This window comes from Macaca mulatta, chromosome 19 (assembly GCF_049350105.2).
Source record: "Macaca mulatta isolate MMU2019108-1 chromosome 19, T2T-MMU8v2.0, whole genome shotgun sequence".
Classification (NCBI taxonomy): domain Eukaryota; kingdom Metazoa; phylum Chordata; class Mammalia; order Primates; family Cercopithecidae; genus Macaca; species Macaca mulatta.
The window spans coordinates 23,732,783-23,749,987 of NC_133424.1; the positions used below are offsets into that span (position 1 = coordinate 23,732,783).

The 17,205-nt window shown below is 42.6% G+C and overlaps 1 protein-coding gene across 1 annotated transcript in view; it reads left to right on the forward strand.

Annotated features, from left to right (window-relative positions):
- LOC100424307 (uncharacterized) overlaps positions 1–17,205 on the forward strand; it is an 87,381-nt gene that overhangs the window by 43,143 nt on the left and 27,033 nt on the right.

Here is a 17,205-nt window from a genome sequence, read left to right on the forward strand (position 1 = left end):
CCTGATTGGGCTGAACTTAATCAGGGGTGTTTTTAAGAGAAAGAGATACATCATAGAAAAACACTCCTGCTGACCTGGAAGTGAATTCTAATTGGGTCGTGTTGTAAGTACTTATAGTGGCCACACGACAGAAAATATATTTGTATATTGTCATCATTCCTGCCTCTTGCATGTTGCTTGTAGTAGAGAGGGCAGGAGGATCCCATGGCAGAGGAATAAAAGAGGTTCTTATTCCTGCAAGAAATAATTACCTCTCATCTGAGCTAGATTAAGATAAACAGAGAAGACGACAACATGACTATGTCAATGGCAGGAGAAAGAAAATCGGGCTGAAAGGGCTCACTGGCATCATGGAGCAATATTTAGTAAGCTATAGTGAATGATCAGCCTCTGAGATATCAATAGTCCACCAAGAAGGCTGAACTTATTCTTATTCTGATTAAATCAGCATGTGTGCCGTATTCTGGTTGCCCAGTTTTACCACCATTACAGAAATTACCGTGGAGACCAGTGGGTACCCTCCTAGAATTAACATTATCATGAAAAAGCATACCTAATTGTTTTTACAGTTGAAAAATCTTGAAAGCCTAATAAATGTATTAATAATGAACTTATCCTCTGATAATTTTAGAGGAATTCTACTATACTGTAATACAATACTGAATTTTAAACACCTATATGCATATGCATATATTTCTTTTTTTGTTGTTTGGTTTTGGAAATAGAGTCTCACTCTGTCGCCCAGGCTAGAGTGCAGTTGTATGATCTCGACTCACTGCAACCTCCATCTCCTAGGTTCAAGCAGTTCTTCTGCTTCAGCCTCCAGAGTGGCTGGAACTACAGGTGCACACCACCACACCTGGTTAACTTTTGTATTTTTAGTAGAGATGCAGTTTTACCACGTGGGCAAGCCTGGCCTCAAACTTCTGACCTCAAGTGATCTGCCCGCCTTGGCCTCCCAAAATACTGGGATTACAGGTGTGAGCCACTGCACCTGGCTATAATATAAATGTTTCTTGACTTCATGACCGAATATGTAGATAGTTTCCCTTAGATTAACATGATAAAGTAACAATTAGAGAAAACATTTGAAATGAGATAAAATTAAAACCACATTTTTTCAATGGCTTGGCATAATTGCCATGCTTTTTGAAATGGCCAGATTACTAAATAGAAGCAAAGACAAGATTTTGCCTTTGCTCACTTATTGACCTTTTAAAATCTAAAATCCTGGCTAATGAATTTGAATGGGGTATTTTTTAGGTGTCTTCCTAGGATTTCCAAGGCACTACAAAAAGAATTTTGGTAGGCAGAAAAATGCACTCAACATAAACACATTGCTTTTTTTAAAATTTACTTTATTATTGAAAAGTTGAAGATTGCAAATCTAGTCTATTAATTTAGAGTTAATAACAAAAGATTTTTCAGCCAAGCAAATAATTGTGTAAAACTAATGGGTAATGAATGCTCTTAGCTGACAAATAATAGTATGACTAGATTCAGTAAGTATCTATTCATGCAAATGATAGCCCAATTAAATTAAGACCCTAAGAGGTGCATGTGGAAAGCATTGATGTGCAGTATGGTGCACCTTCACTCAGCGCCTTTATCTGCCTGTTTACAGAAATGCCAGTTTCCCCTGAATGACTCAGGGTAAACGCTAAACCATATTGAAAACATGGTTAACACATTTCTTCCATATTGTAAAGAAATTTCATGAATCTTACTCTGCCTCAGAAAGGCTTTTAGTAAAAGAGTATTCATTTATAGTACTATGTTTGGATGTATTAAAAATTTCAATATTCCAGATAATTCAGAGACATTTAAATGTCAACAAAATTCCGTAAAACATATTTGAATGAGATCAAGTCTTCCTAGTTAAACATTTTATTTTATCAGTAAATTTAGACAAAAACAGAAAATCAGTACTTTGGGTCAAATAACAATGTTTGGCATGTGAGTATCACCTAAACAAGTGCTCTTCATCATTATCATTAAAGTAGCAATGGCACCACGTGCTTTCCTGGGACCCACTGTCTGTTTTCCACTGATATAAAGTGAAGAAGGCATTGAAATAGCGAAGGGAGGCCGGGTGCGGTGGCTCACGCCTGTAATCCCAGCACTTGGGAGGCCAAGGAGGGCGGATCACGAGGTCAGGAGATTGAGACCATTCTGCCTAACATGGTGAAACCCTGTCTCTACTAAAAATACAAAAAATTAGCCAGGCGTGGTGGCGGGTGCCTGTAGTCACAGCTACTCAGGAGGCTGAGGCAGGAGAATAGCGTGAGCCTGGAAGGCGGAGCTTGCAGTGAGTCTTGCAGTGGCACCTGCAGTGAGCTGGAGTGCCTGCACTCCAGCCTGCCCGACAGAGCGAGACTCCCTCTCAAAAAGAAAGAAAGAAAGAAAGAAATAGTGAAGGGGGGTGATATAAATTGAATACTTATGTAAAATACAATTTTTAATAAAAAGTAGCATTTAACATTGTACAACTATAGATGAGACTATTAGTATGAGGTCATACTATTTTTACTTCTATTAACAGAATAACTTGATTCACAAAATTCTTATTTCTTTTTTTTTTTTTTTTTTTTTTTTTTGAGACGGAGTCTCACTCTGTCGCCCAGGCTGGAGTGCAGTGGCCGGATCTCAGCTCACTGCAAGCTCCGCCTCCCGGGTTTACGTCATTCTCCTGCCTCAGCCTCCCGAGTAGCTGGGACTACAGGCGCCCCCCACCTCGCCCGGCTAGTTTTTTGTATTTTTTAGTAGAGACGGGGTTTCACCGGATTAGCCAGGATGGTCTCGATCTCCTGACCTTGTGATCCGCCCGTCTCGGCCTCCCAAAGTGCTGGGATTACAGGCTTGAGCCACCGCGCCCGGCCTCAAAATTCTTATTTCAAATAATTTTTTCTGCTGTATATTTGTGAGCTTTTTGTCAAATGTTCTCTGAGCTCAATAGAAATCAACAAAATGAATCTTTATTTTTCCACAAGTATTTTATTATTCATGTATATGCTTAGTTTTCTTAAAATACATTAGCTTTTAACGAATGATTTATACTTTTTTTTTTCAGTGTGGTGTTTATTGCTGAGAAATGGCTGTTCTACCAGGAAACTGCTATTCTCAGCTCTATCCACATTGACTAATAGTGAGTGGAAGTGATGTGTGGATAAGAAGCAAATGTGTCTTCACTACATTTCTTTTTTTTTCTAATTCATTCAGTGAAGAAAGAGGAGGATGCTAAAAGAGGATGAAAGAAAATATAATCCCTGAAAGATCATGATGAAGTCTTCTTAACCAGAAAAAAACCCCACAGGGATGGTGATGTCAGCAGAAAATATATTATTGTGCTAAGGCTCTGAAATGTCAGTAAACAACCTGCATTGCTTTAACAAATACACTGTTTCTTCAGTTTTGATTCTTGAGGATATGATTCAATTCACTGGTGAATCAAAACTGAGAGGAGAGTAACTTATCTGTTAAGGTAAGTGATGTATGGAAGACTCATTTCGTTAGACCAACATCTTTTCCACCCCCAGCTGCAGGCAATCATCATTCTATTCTCTGTTTCTGTGAGGTTGAATTTTTTTAACTTTACATAGAAATGAGATCGTGTGTGTGCGTGTGTGTGTGTGTGTGTGTGTGTGTTTCCTGTGCTGGCTTATTTTACTTAGCATAATATCCTTTAGGTTTATCAATGTTGTTGCAAATAACAAGACTGCCTTTTTTTTTTAAGGGTTGAATAGCCTTCCACTATGTAAATATACCACATTTTCTAGAAGTGTTTTAATTTTAAAATATAAATTATGACGTTAAATACTTTTATTTTTATGCCTTCTTTTGATTCCTATTTTGGCTGATTGACAAAATATGTTTAAAAAATTTCTTGGATCAAGATTATTGATATGGGAGAAGGGCATGGAAGTGCTAGATAGAGAAGGGTGGGGTTCGTGGTGAGGACTCCGCCCTCAGGCCTGTGCCCACAGACCTAAGTGAGAATAGGCACTATTGTTTTTGCACCCAAATGTTGCATATTTCGAGACCACTCTGGCCCACCATGCCCCCATTCCTGTGCTCATATAAACCAATACCTTAGCGGGCACACACACAAGCAACTGAATGAGAGGAGCAAAAGAACACAGTGGCAGACAGCAGCAGAAAGTGGCAGAGAAAAAGGAAGAGGCATCTGAATGTCGAGAGGAGTTCAGCTGAGAAAGGCCAAATTCCAGGGGAAGATTATCTCCTCTCCCTCCACCTTCCCACTACAGCTCCCCATCCTGCTGAAAGTCACCTCCACTGCTCAATAAAGTCTCTACATTTATCACCTTTCAGTTTGTGTGACCTGCTTCATCCAGAATGCTAGACAAGAATCCAAGGCGGGGTGAACACTCAGCTGTTCCTGGATGGCAAGGCTAAATAAAAGAGCACACTGTAACACACATCCATTGGGCTCTGGCATCTGCCTGTCTGCGTGCTCCTGCTTCCCTCAGGGGTTTAAACTGTGGGATGACTGAACAGGTGAGCCACACCCCTGTTGCTCATCATTCAAGGGGAATCAGGGAGCTCTCTTGTTTCAGCTGAAGGCTCGTCTGGGATAATCATCAGAAGAGTGGTTACAAATGTGAAATTGTTGGATGTGCCTCTTTTATAAGACCCTGTCACCCCTCTCTCTTTTCTTGTGTAAAAGGCTTTGTTTCCCTTCACAGAGGTCTAATTGGCACATAGGACTGGAGCATTAGAGACCTGGGGCAACTGAAGCCATCATTTGCTGGAAGACTCCGACACTGAACTTTGTCAGCCAAGGCCCCCAGACTTCGCTTGGTGTCTTTTCTTCTCTCACAGTTTACAGTGGCTCTTATCACTTCCTTTATAATGTTGAGGGTTTTGCTACAGGCTGCAGCAGTGATATTAAATAAAATGAGCATTTGGCTCAGCCATTGAAGGTACAAAATCAGAGCAGTGTGGTTTTCATTTGTTCTTAGAGGTACCATCCTTACTCTCACCCTGGCAGCCAAAGGTGCACATGACACAGGACACCTCCTCTCTGTACCGCCTCCCCTCCCAGCTCAGGTGCCTGGTGTGTCCACTGCATGCAAAAGCTGTGTCCAACAACCATGAAGGGTGGAAGAAGAGCACAGCTGCTTCTGGCACCCCACAGGGCTGGTTGGCCGGTGCTTCCTGCTCACCATACCAACAGAACTTTCTTTTACCCTGGCCAAGGAATACAAACAGTCTGAACCAAGAGAAAGATACAATGATCAGAGGGACCTATTTGCATTGTACAAGGGCTTCCTCCTCTTTTGCCCCTTAAACTCTTTTCTCTTTTCTTTTTTTTTCTTTTCAGGTGAGAGTGTTTCCCTCCCCAGCGCTCTGCTTCTGACAGGGAAGTTAACAGAGTGACCCCAGCTGGCTGATAATTGTAAATTTGGCAGGGTTCATTTGAGACAATCTAAACAGACAGCTTCAACCCCTTGAAATACTTTTTAGACCCAAATTTGATTCCAAGCTTCAGGTTGAGTCTCTAGAAAAAAAAAAAAAAAATCAGATCTGAGGGAACCAAAGCCAGGCAACAGGCACAATGTAAATGGGCAGGACCAACTTTGCTGACTAAACCCCCACCCCATGGAAGGAGGCCATGCCCCATGGCATAAATGAGGCCCAGGGAACTCAAAGGTTGTCAACAGCAGGGAGAGATGGAGGCATAGGTGAGGGCAGATCATTCTTTTTCTTTCTTTTTGTTTTGTTTTGTTTGTTTGAGAGACAGAGTTTCGCTCTTGTTGCTCAGGCTGGAGTGCAATGGCATGATATTGGCTCACCCCAACCTCCACATCTTGGGTTCAAGTGATTCTCCTGCCTCAGCCTCCTGAGTAGCTGGGATTACAGGCATTTGCCACCACGCCCCGGCTAATTTTGTATTTTATTAGTAGAGACGGAGTTTCTCCATGTTGGTTAGGCTGGTCTTGAACTCCCGACCTTAGGTGGTCTGCCCGCCTAGGCCTCCCGAAATGCTGGGATTACAGGTGTAAGCCACTGCACCTGGCCTCAGATCATTCTTTTTCTATAGGCCTTCCCTGCTTCGTAGCTGCATGCCACATTGGCACTCATGGGTGGCACCTGCCAAGGTCACCAGGACTTGGGGATAAAAAGATGAAAGAGAAAGAGAAAATGCTTGCTTTCTCTCCCCATCACACCTTGAGTTTTCACTGAAAGAAGGAAGGGAAATGAGGAATGCCTCTGAAATGAGCAAGTAGTTCTCTTCACCACTCCTAGCTTATACTTCTTTGGAGTGTATCCTGAACCATTGCAACTGCCTTGACCCTCAGAATCTGAGGGAAAATGTCTCATAGCCCTCTGCACACAGGTTTGGCCAAGTTATGACAGAACAAAGACCAGCTTGGCCTTAGGAATGAACCATTCATTTTGATACCATTTGGCAATTAGACCTTTTCTGCAAACATGAGAACAAGTGGTCTGAGGCCCCATATGTACAGGCTTTCTATACTTTTCAGGGCAATCCCAACCTTTGCCAACAGCAGGATTGATCCAGCCTTCCTGTATGCCATCTCAGGAGAGGCTGCCAGGGGCAATCTCAGGGAACTAAAGAAACAAACTCCAGAGGTTCCCCCAGCAGAGAAGCCAGTTCCCTCTAGCCCTGCTCATCCAGGTCCACCCTGACCTCCCAATTCAGCTTCAGCCTCTCACTTGCCCCCTCCTAGAATTTCTCACCCTAGACAAGCCCTGGTTTCACTCTTGCTCCTCCAACAGATGCCTGGTAAATTTGGCCCCAGTAAGGTCCAGATCTCTTTCTCCTACAGGGCTTAAAACATATTAAGTGGGATCTTTGAAACTTTTCAGATGACCCTGAAAGACATATAAAGGCTTTCGAGAATTTCATCCAAATATTTGAACTTTCCTGGAGACACGTTATGTTACTTTTGAATTAGACCCTGATGGACACTGAGAAGCAAGCCCCTTTGCAGTCAGTAGAGAGATTTGGAAATGAGCTTTGTGTCACCTATAGCATGAGGAAAGGGGGCAAATGTTATTCAACTGGAAGAGAAGCAGTACCAGTGAATGACCCTGGATGGGAGTCCAATGATGAGATGGGAGACTGGATAGGGAGACAGTTTCAGGTGTGCATAATGAGAGCTTACATAGGACCAGGACCAGACATCTCAATTATACTAGGGTATCCATGATCAACCAGGGATTTGATGAAATCTCACTGCCTTCTCAGAAAGGCTAAGAGAGGCCTTGGTGAAGCACACCTCTCTCTCTCCTGATTCAGCCAAGGGACAACTAATCCTAAAGGATAAATTTATTTCTCATGCAGCCCCTGATATCAGGAGGAAGCTTCAGGAACAGGCCCTGGCATCAGACAGTATTTTAGAGAACCTCTTGAAAGTGGCCACCTCGGCCTTTTACAATAAGTCATTGGAATAGATTCTTGAATTCATTATACCCAAGTAAAGACCTAGGAATCCGATGGAGCCACCTCTGTCAACCCAGAAAAATACCAAAAGTACCAGTGTGAAGAGATCAGAGACCTCAAGCTAAAAATCACAAAAGGTAAGGTAATAATTAACCTTCCGTGAATATTCTCTTTATAGTCTTGTCTATGCTGCTGTTCTTACCTTTGTTCTGTTCTATAACCACAGGGCACAATAGTGTTTTAAGAATAATTAGTATATTTCACTTTTTATTTCTGAAATCTTTGGCACTAAATTCTTTACTAGTATAATACACGTTTTACCCCTGCGTATCTGACCTTACGGGAGTTTTTTTTCTTTCTCACACCTAGAGGCCATCAAACTCCAAAAAGGTAGGCAACTGAGGCCCTGGACAATGACTCCCCTTTGTCAAGAACCCTTAAGTAGACATCTGGGACGAATCTGACTGCTGTTTTTCTCAAAACAATGCCCCCTATCGGCAGGAAGTAGCTAATACCAGTTGTCATGTATATTCTAATGGCAGTTAGATGTGCCTCTTCAGAGGGGAAAATGATACGGGAGGGGACAGGAAAGGCTGGGTAGAATAATAGGGTCCCTTGTGAGGGTTCCATCTTTAGGCCTGTGCTCGCAGATCTAAGTGAGAACAGGCCCTCCTGTTTTGGCACCCGAATGTTGCATTTTCCAAGAACACTCTGGCCTGCTATGCCCCCAATTATGTGCCCGTATAAACCTGAGACCTTAGTGGGCACACACACAAGTTACTGAATGTCTAGTGGAGCAGAGGAACAGAGTGGTGGAGAGTGGAAGAGTACAGCAGGGCAGCACAGCAGAGGAGGCAAAGGGTGTCTGAACGTCCAGAGGAGTTCAGCCAAGAATGGCCCAACTTCAGAGGAAGATTATCTCCCCGACCTCTACCTTCCCACTCCAGCTCCGCATCCTGCTGGAAGCCACCTCCACTGCTCAATAAAGTCTCTGCATTCATCACCTTTCAAACAGTTCACGTGACCTGATTTACCCAGGATGCTGGACAAGAATCTGGCGGGGTTAACACTCAGCTGTTCCTGAGCAGCAAGGCTAAAAAAGCACAGTAACACACACCCACTTAGGACCTAGCAACTGTCCATCGACATCCTCTCCCTTCTCTCAGGGGTTTGAGCTCTGGGGTGACCAAACAGGCGAGCCACGCCCCTGTCGCACATCCTGCGAGGGGAATCAGAGAACCATTACTTTATCATCAGCATAATTCAAGACAAAATGGTAATGAAAATCAACATAGATTAGTGAAACGACAATTATCTATTCCCTGGTAATCATTTTCACTCCCACCCAACATGAAAGCTGCATCTCTGTGTCATCTCTTCCAGTTGTAAAAAAGATGATTCTGATCAAATTCGTAGGCATAAAATTTTTTGACTTTTTTGGTCTGAAAATTTAACTGATCTCTTACCAAAAAAGTTGATATTTTACATTTATTATTTTACTCTATTCTATTAAATTTTTTAGAAATCTGAATCTGACAAAGCATACATTTAAAAACTTTTTGAAAATTAAAAATACTTATGAAACATTCTTATAGAAACTAAAACTAAAAACAATTTTAGATTCTTAGAGAGCGTCTCTCAAATACTTCAAGTTATATGCCTCTAATAATAGATACTTATTTTTTATTTTGCTGTGATACAGTTTGACTGTCCTTTGTATCAAACTACATCATTTCTATTCTATTTTGTTGTGCAGTATTTATGTTATGCATTTTATATTTTAAAAGTTGTAGTCCAGGCCAGGCACAGTGACTCACGCCTGTAATCCCAGGACTTTGGGAGGCTGAGGCAGGCAGATAACTTGAGACCAGCAGTTTGAGACCAGCCTGGCCAACATAGCAAAACCACGTCTCTATTAAAAATATAAGAAAATTAGCTGGGCATGGTGGTGCACGCCTGTAGTCCTAGCTACTTGGGAGGTTGAGACACAAGAATCGCTTGAGCCTGAGAGGCAGAGGTTGCAGTGAGCCAAGATTGCACCACTGCACTCCAGCCTGGGTGACAGAGTGAGACTCCATCTCAAAAAAAAGAAAAAGACTAACTCAAAAGTGAAGAAGCTTGGCAGTCGCCACCTTAAGCAAGTGATCAAAGTGAGTATCATTAGAAATAGAATAAATCAAAATCTGCCCTATGTAATAGAATACAATGAGCAGAAAATGGCATCACTTCTGTTATTCCTGCCAACGATGCATATCTGAATCTAATGGAAAGGAAACGGACAAATGCAGATCAAGACACACACCACAAAACAACTGGCCTGTTACCTCCAAACATGACATGGGTGTAAGTCACAGAAGCACCAAGGAACTCTTCCAGACTGAAGAAGACAGCAGACACAGGCAACTAAATGCAATGCATGATTCTCAGCTGGGTTCTTTTGCTAGAAGGGACAATATTGAGACTACTGGTGAAACATATATGGGACCTGAGGATTGCATGGCAGGAACATAACATCAATTCCCTGATTTAGTGGTTGCATTGTGGCTATGCAGGAGAATGTCCTGTTTGTAAGAAATGTACACCAAAGCTTTAGGGGTGATGGGACAACAGGTTGGCAATTGACCCTCAAATGGGTCATAAAAAAGTTCTTTGTACTGTACCTGCAACCTTTCTACAAGTTGATTATTGTTTCAGAATGATTACATTTATTTTTAAAAAATTATTTTTAAAATGACATTTTGAATGTCAAAGGATGAGAAATTCTTGACAAAACTGATGAAATCTTAAAATGCTTCTGCAAATCAGGCCTCAGAAGTCACACTTGATAGAAGTGACATACACTGTGTATAAAAATCTCAAACACTGGGCCGGGCGTGGTGGCTCACGCCTGTAATCCCAGCACTTTGGGAAGCCGAGGCAGGCAGATCACAAGGTCAGGAGATCGAGACCATCCTGGCTAACATGGTGAAACCCCGTCTCTACCGAAAATACAAAAATTAGCTGGGCATGGTGGTGGGCGCCTGTAATCCCAGCTACTGGGGAGGCTGAGGCAGGAGAATGGCGTGAATCCGGGAGGTGGAGTTTGCAGTGAGCTGAGATCGCGCCACTGCACTCCAGCCTCGGCGACAGAGCAAGACTCCATCTCAAAAAAAAAAAAAAAAACAAAAACAAAAAACTAACACCCTCTGCAGCGGGCTTGGCTCAGTTCAGGGAGGAAGCCCTACCTGAAAAGGCTGCACCTTCGGCTGTCACTCTTTCCTCATTCAGCCCAACGTTTGGTTACATCTTCTGTCATTCAGGGCCTGAGGGCGCGGTCTTAAACGTTATCCATTCAGCGACGCTGGCCTGGGAACCGTCCAATCAGGCACGCAGATGGAGCGGAAATGGCGGTGTCCTGGATGTGGCGGGGTCTTTGTCTCTGGCTGCAGTCCGAGTGCCTGGTCTAGTCTTGCTGTTCTGCGTCCTGTTCTCCTAGACACCCAGCCTCTGTGGCCCTGTGACTTGCAGGTATTGGAGAACCACAGCTAAGACGCCAGGACCCCCAGAAGCCTAGAAATGGTGAGAGTTCCGGGTCCGACATCCCGAGAGAGGGGAAGGGGCTGGTTGGAACCGGTGGCAAGAGGCTGTGGCGGGACTCAGGCCTCCCCGCAGTCGGCTTCACAATCTGCGCCCCGAATTCTCCTTGCCCAGCCCGGCCTCAGTCCCTTTCAGCCATCAGATTGGCGGCTGCGCTGGCAGCCGGGCGCCCGGGCGTCCTGTCTCTTCCCTGCGCAGTGACTGTGCCCTGGCCTGGAGCCCTTTCTCGGCAGCTCTGCATCCGTAGTGCCGCGTCTCTCCCAGATTGTGCAGGGACCACGGGAGGGTGGTCAGGGGACAATCCTGACTCGGGGTGCGGGTTCATGAATGGAAAGAGCTTTGGTTTGGTTTATGGGGTTCCTAGTTCCTCTTTTCGCCTATTAAAAATGTATGGGAGTTATGGCGAAAATACTTAAAAATTTAAGCAAGGAGTGGTTGAAAAATTGTAGAGCACCCAGCTATGGGTTGTAGTTTGTGGTCCATGAAAAGATCTCGAAGGAAAGATGCATGATGAAAATACCCAAATTCAATAATTGGTTAGGTACATTTACATAGTTTCTTAATTTTCGCCTTGAGCCTGCAGATTTCCTGGTTGTGTAATTAGAGCTTACTTGGCAGTTTATCATTGATTAAGCCTGAATTTTGTTTCCCCCAATGTAGTAATTTCTTAAAAAAAAAAAAAATGTATTTGAGTTAGATTTTTTAAAATTAGGAATCCAGGGACTGGAGCCACCTCAGTCTATTTGCCACCACATGGGACTGATTTTCACTTGCATGTTTCACTGGGTCCCAAGCAGGATCTCAAGTCAACCCCTCACACCCCATTTCTCCAGCTTAACTCTGGCTTGCAGTAAAATACTCAATTTTCAGTTCCTTCTGAAAATCTCAAATGCCAATTTCCTCTCCCTAATTTACATTATTTATTATTTGTCCTTTAGTGTACATTTTTGATAGTGCATTTTAATTAATCATTTTTTGACAAAGCATTAGATGGCATATTGAAAAAGATATGTTTTCTGTTTGTAAATATTTCCCATGAGAAGAAAGCAAAGAATATCCCCTGATAGTGAATTGTAAAAATCTCTGTGCCTCTTTTGCTTTTGTCTTCCCTGGGCACAAAGATTTTATGAGAATGTTTTAGTGTCAAGATATTTTTATTTTGCAAACGTTATGGGGTGATTTGTCCTCAGCAACCCTGTCGTTTTTTATTGGTCCTGGTGGTACTGTCTGTGAATAAACCAAGATAACCTCTATGGCTGTGTCTGCTACAGTATCTAATAAATATCAGCTCCTATGTCATTTTCTTTCATAGGACATCCTGAGGTAGGGAGTGTAGCCTCTCAAGGGAGCAAGAGAATACCCTGGGGAAAAGATGAATCTCTTGGCGTACTCTTCCTTTGACAAGCTAACCCCCTGAGACATTAAAATTGTCTTCACCCAACCCAGCTTCCATTTCTTGGAGACAGATTGCTGGTCCACCAATCACATGCTGGTATTGAGGGGAAAACAGAAATAATTTCTGCCTCCTAAATGCTCTAAGATTTGTGAAAGACAAAATAGTATCCCAAAAGAAAGAAAAAACCTGACTTCAGTGAGATGGTACAAAAACTTGCAAAGTAAAATACACTTGGAGCACTCACTTGAGCATAGTGCAGTATCTCCTCAGAGAGTGGTCACTGAGCACTTAAGTGAGCAGGATGGAGTGGGAGAATCTCTCAAGTGATTGGATGATCTGAATTCACACTTGAGTCATACAAATCTCCTTTTCTCTTTTGTTCTTTTGTTTTGTTTTGTTTTTTGATGGAGTCTGTCACTCAGGCTGGAGTGCAATGGTGTAATCTGGGCTCACTGCAACCTCTCCCATGTTCAAGCGATTCTCTTGCCTCAGCCTCCCGAGTAGCTGGGACTACAGGTGTGCACCACCACACCCAGGTATTTTTTTTTTTTTTTGTATTTTTAGTAGAGAAGGGGTTTCACCATGTTGGCCAGGCTGGTCTTGAACTCCTGACCTTGTGATCCACCCGCCTCGGCCTCCCAAAGTGCTGGAATTACAGTCTGAGCCACTGCGTCCAGCCTACACATCTGTTTTCTAATCAGCACTGCTACTCCCTGGGTTTGTCACCTGGAAAAGATTTGTTCACTTTTATTGACTTTAGTTTTTTAACTGTAAATTGCATTTATTAGTAGAGTTTAAAAGGTAAGAAAATACTTATAATATTTACAAAGGGCCTAAAAGTTGTGCATTTCAGAAAAAAATTAATTATGTATTCTACTTGTTAAAAATTGTTTACCTTTTTCCTTCCCAAAGTGAGTTTAGGAATTTTTTCAGATGGATTTTTTATGACTGAGTGATTTCAAGCAGAATTCCAAGACTTTGCTTTTAAAATGCTACCAAGAAAAACAATAGGGAAAATCTCTCCTGCATTTTGGCTGTAGAAAATGAATACATTTCTGGCCAGGCGCGGTAGCTCATGCCTATAATCCTAGCACTTTGGGAGGCTGAGGCTGGTGGGTCACCTGAGGTCGGGAGTTCAAGACCAGCCTGGCTAACGTGGTGAAACCCCATCTCTACTAAAAATACAAAAACTAGCCGGGCGTGGTAGTGGACATCTATAATACCAGCTACTGGGGAGGCTGAGGCAGGAGAATCACTTGAACCAAGGGGGCGGAGGTTGCAGTGAGCCAAGATTGTGCCACTTCATTCCTGCCTGGGTGAAGAGCGAAACTCTGTCTCAAAAAAAAAAAAAAAAATACATTTCCACAAGAAAATGTGGTAGATAATTGGTGAGTTAGGTAGATTCATAAAGTATCACTTCCTTTTATTGCAGGGTAAATTTGTGACAGTGAATATCTCTGTTCTGTATCTTGTTATCTTGACTTCTGAGTTTCATGCTAAATTTTATGAGATAAAACTTGGTAGCTCCTAGAAATGTTCCCATATGACTAATTGTTTACTACATGATTTTTAATGGAAATAATACAGTAAGACATGCATTATCTGAAAGGAATTGATACTTTTGCTTTTCTCATTGAGGTATAAAATGTAAGCACCTTATAATTTCATCCCCTTATATGAACATGATGTTTGAGTAATGCTGCTGAATTTTTCACACATGTAGTTTCGAAAACCAAGTTGGTAACTGACAATGGAAATCAAAACATGAGCCTAGTGACTTCAAGCTAAGGCTAATAATGAGCCTGCAAAAGAAGGTTATTAATGGCCCAGTTAGTTTTTTTCGAAGAACCTCTCTTGCAGATGTCCCAGCCTGCTCACCTCAGCCATGGAAGAAACCTTTATAGTGAGAGAAGCTACAGAACCCTGGAAAGCTGGGGACCCACAGGCAGATGCAGTTAAGGTTCAGAAGGAAAAGAACTGGCAGGATTTTTGTGAAGATGAAGTTGTTATTGTTTTGAAGCAGTTTCTAGACTATTTAAAATAAACCAAAGTAAGATTAATATAAAAACTTCCAAAGGAGTATTGTAACAGAAGAAAATACCTACTACAATATCTTTAAAAATTGCAAGTTCAGGCAGACAAGGGCTTCCTTTTATAGAAAGGAACAAACAAGATTAGAATGAAGGTAGGAGGGAAATGGCAAATGGAGGGTGAAAAAATTAGATTCTAAGGCCGGGCGCGGTGGCTCAAGCCTGTAATCCCAGCACTTTGGGAGGCCGAGGCGGGTGGATCACGAGGTCAGGAGATCGAGACCATCCTAGCTAACATGGTGAAACCCCGTCTCTACTAAAAATACAAAAAACTAGCCGGGCGTGGTGGCGGGCGCCTGTAGTCCCAGCTACTCGGAGGCTGAGGCAGGAGAATGGCGTGAACCCGGGAGGCGGAGCTTGCAGTGAGCCGAGACTGTGCCACAGCACCCCAGCCTGGGCGACACAGGGAGACTCCGTCTCAAAAAAAAAAAAAAAAAAAAAATTAGATTCTAGATTAATGTTTTACTCTGAAGTCATCATGTCCTTAGGAAGGACATAAAATGGGGCTGTATTTTGACACAGATTGAGTGTAGCTGAATGTTAAGGAGGCTCTGGGGGAGGAGATAAACTTTAAGTGAAGTTTGATTAAAAAGTTTGATTAAAAAATTATTTTGACCACTGAAGAAAATTTCAGCTGATTTTTTTTTTTTTTTTTTTTTTTTGAGATGGAGTCTTGCTCTGTCACCCAGGCTGCGGTGCAGTGGTGTGATCTCCACTCACTGCAACCTCCGCCTCCTGAGTTCAAGCAATTCTCCTGCCTCAGCCTCCTGAGAAGCTAGGATTACAGGCGCCCACCACCATGCCCGCCTAATTTTTTTTTGTATTTTTAATAAAGACGAGATTTCACTATGTTGGCTAGGCTGGTCTCGAACTCTTGACCTCAGGTGATCCACCCACCTCAGCCTCCCAAAGTGCTGGGATTACAGGCATGAGCCACCGCTTCCAGCCAGCTGATTTTTTAAAAATGAGAACGAGAAGAAAATGTGCAGTCTGCGTCTGGCTATGTGATAGGTAAGAAAAAAGAGCACCAACTAAGCCATAATGGAAAGCGTGTTTCTTTCTATAAACTGTTTCTGGAGAACACAAAAGATAGAGAATTTTATTAATCACAGCTATTTACCAGGATTATCGAAGTGCTTCATCTTTCCCCATTTTTTTCTTTGTTCTATACATTTCTTACATTTAACTTTTTGGGATTGTATTTTTTATAAGCTGGTAAATGTAACTACCAGCTTTTTGCTGAGTTCTGTGAGTAGCTCTATCAAATTATGAAACTCGAGGGAGGTTATGGGAGTCCATAATTTTTCAACAGTAGCTTAGAAGCATACATGGGCCTATGGGGTTTGTGACAGGCATCTGCCATTAGGACAATGTTGTGAAAATGAGCCCTGAATCAAGGTCTGTGCTGACTTTGAGTGGTGTCAGAATTCAAATTCAAATGTTAGACAAGTTGGTGTTGGAGAATGGCTTGGTGTTCAACAAACTCTACAGATTTGGTACAAGAAAAAAGATATCACAGAGACCTGGCCTGGAATAAAACTCTGGTTTGTCTGGGAATGGGAAGCTCTGCTGTCCTGTACACAGACTGTCACACTGCCCATTGTCCTGTGATTCCTGGTCTCCCAGAGAGAGAGAGGATCCAAACTTAGAGGAAAGAAACTCTGACAGCAAACCCCTTTTCCTACAGCTGTCACCACAGGATTCCCACTCACTCACAAGCAAACCCACTAGATATTAATGTGTCCAGACGTCTCCCAGGACTAGACACCACCCTGAGAAATTTTACAACAGCATTTTTGATTCTAGTGTTTCTTGACAAAAACCTACAAAAGTGTCTACAAGTCTCCTGGCATATCCCAACCCCTAGACACTGAATCTGCAACAGCAACCTGTTTTCCCTACCAGGTGAGGGTTCTGGACCTCCTGTTCATAATCTCATCTGCCTGCATAAACACAAAAATCCATCAGAATATACTTCTACTTGAGCCGCTATCTGTAGCACAAACCAGTTCTTCCACCTACATTGCACTGTTTCCCACTCATAGATTTTTATTCTTTTAACTTTTATTTTTGGTTCAGGGGTACATATGCAGATTTGTTATGCAGCTAAAATTGTGTCATGGGGGTTTGGTGTGCAGATTATTTTGTCACTGAGGTACTAAGCATAGCACCAAACTGGTAGTTTTTCTGATCCTCTTTATCCTCCCATTCTCCAAGCTTAACTAGGCCTCAGTGTCTGTTGTTCCCTCTTTGTTTTTTTGTGTTATTATTCAGCTCTTACTTAAATTTTTTTGTTTGTTTGTTTTGAGATGGAGTTTTGCTCTTGTTGCCCAGGCTGGAGTGCAATGGTGCGATCTCGGCTCACTGCAACCTCCTCCTCCCAGGTTCAAGTGAGTCTCCTGCCTCAGCCTCCCAAGTAGCTGGGATTACAGGCATGCACCACCACTTCTGGCTAATTTTGTGTTTTTAGTAGAGATGGAGTTTCTTCATGTTGGTCAGGCTGGTCTTGAACTCCCGACCTCAGGTAATCTGCCCACCTCAGCCCAAAGTGTTGGGATTACAGGTGTGAGCCACTGTGCCCGGCCTCAGTTATTACTTAGAAATAACATGCATTTGGTTTTTTGCTGCTACATTAGTTTTCTAAAAATAATGGCCTCCAGCTTCATTCTTCTTGCTTCAAAGGTCATGATCTTCTGTATTTGTGTGTTTTAACA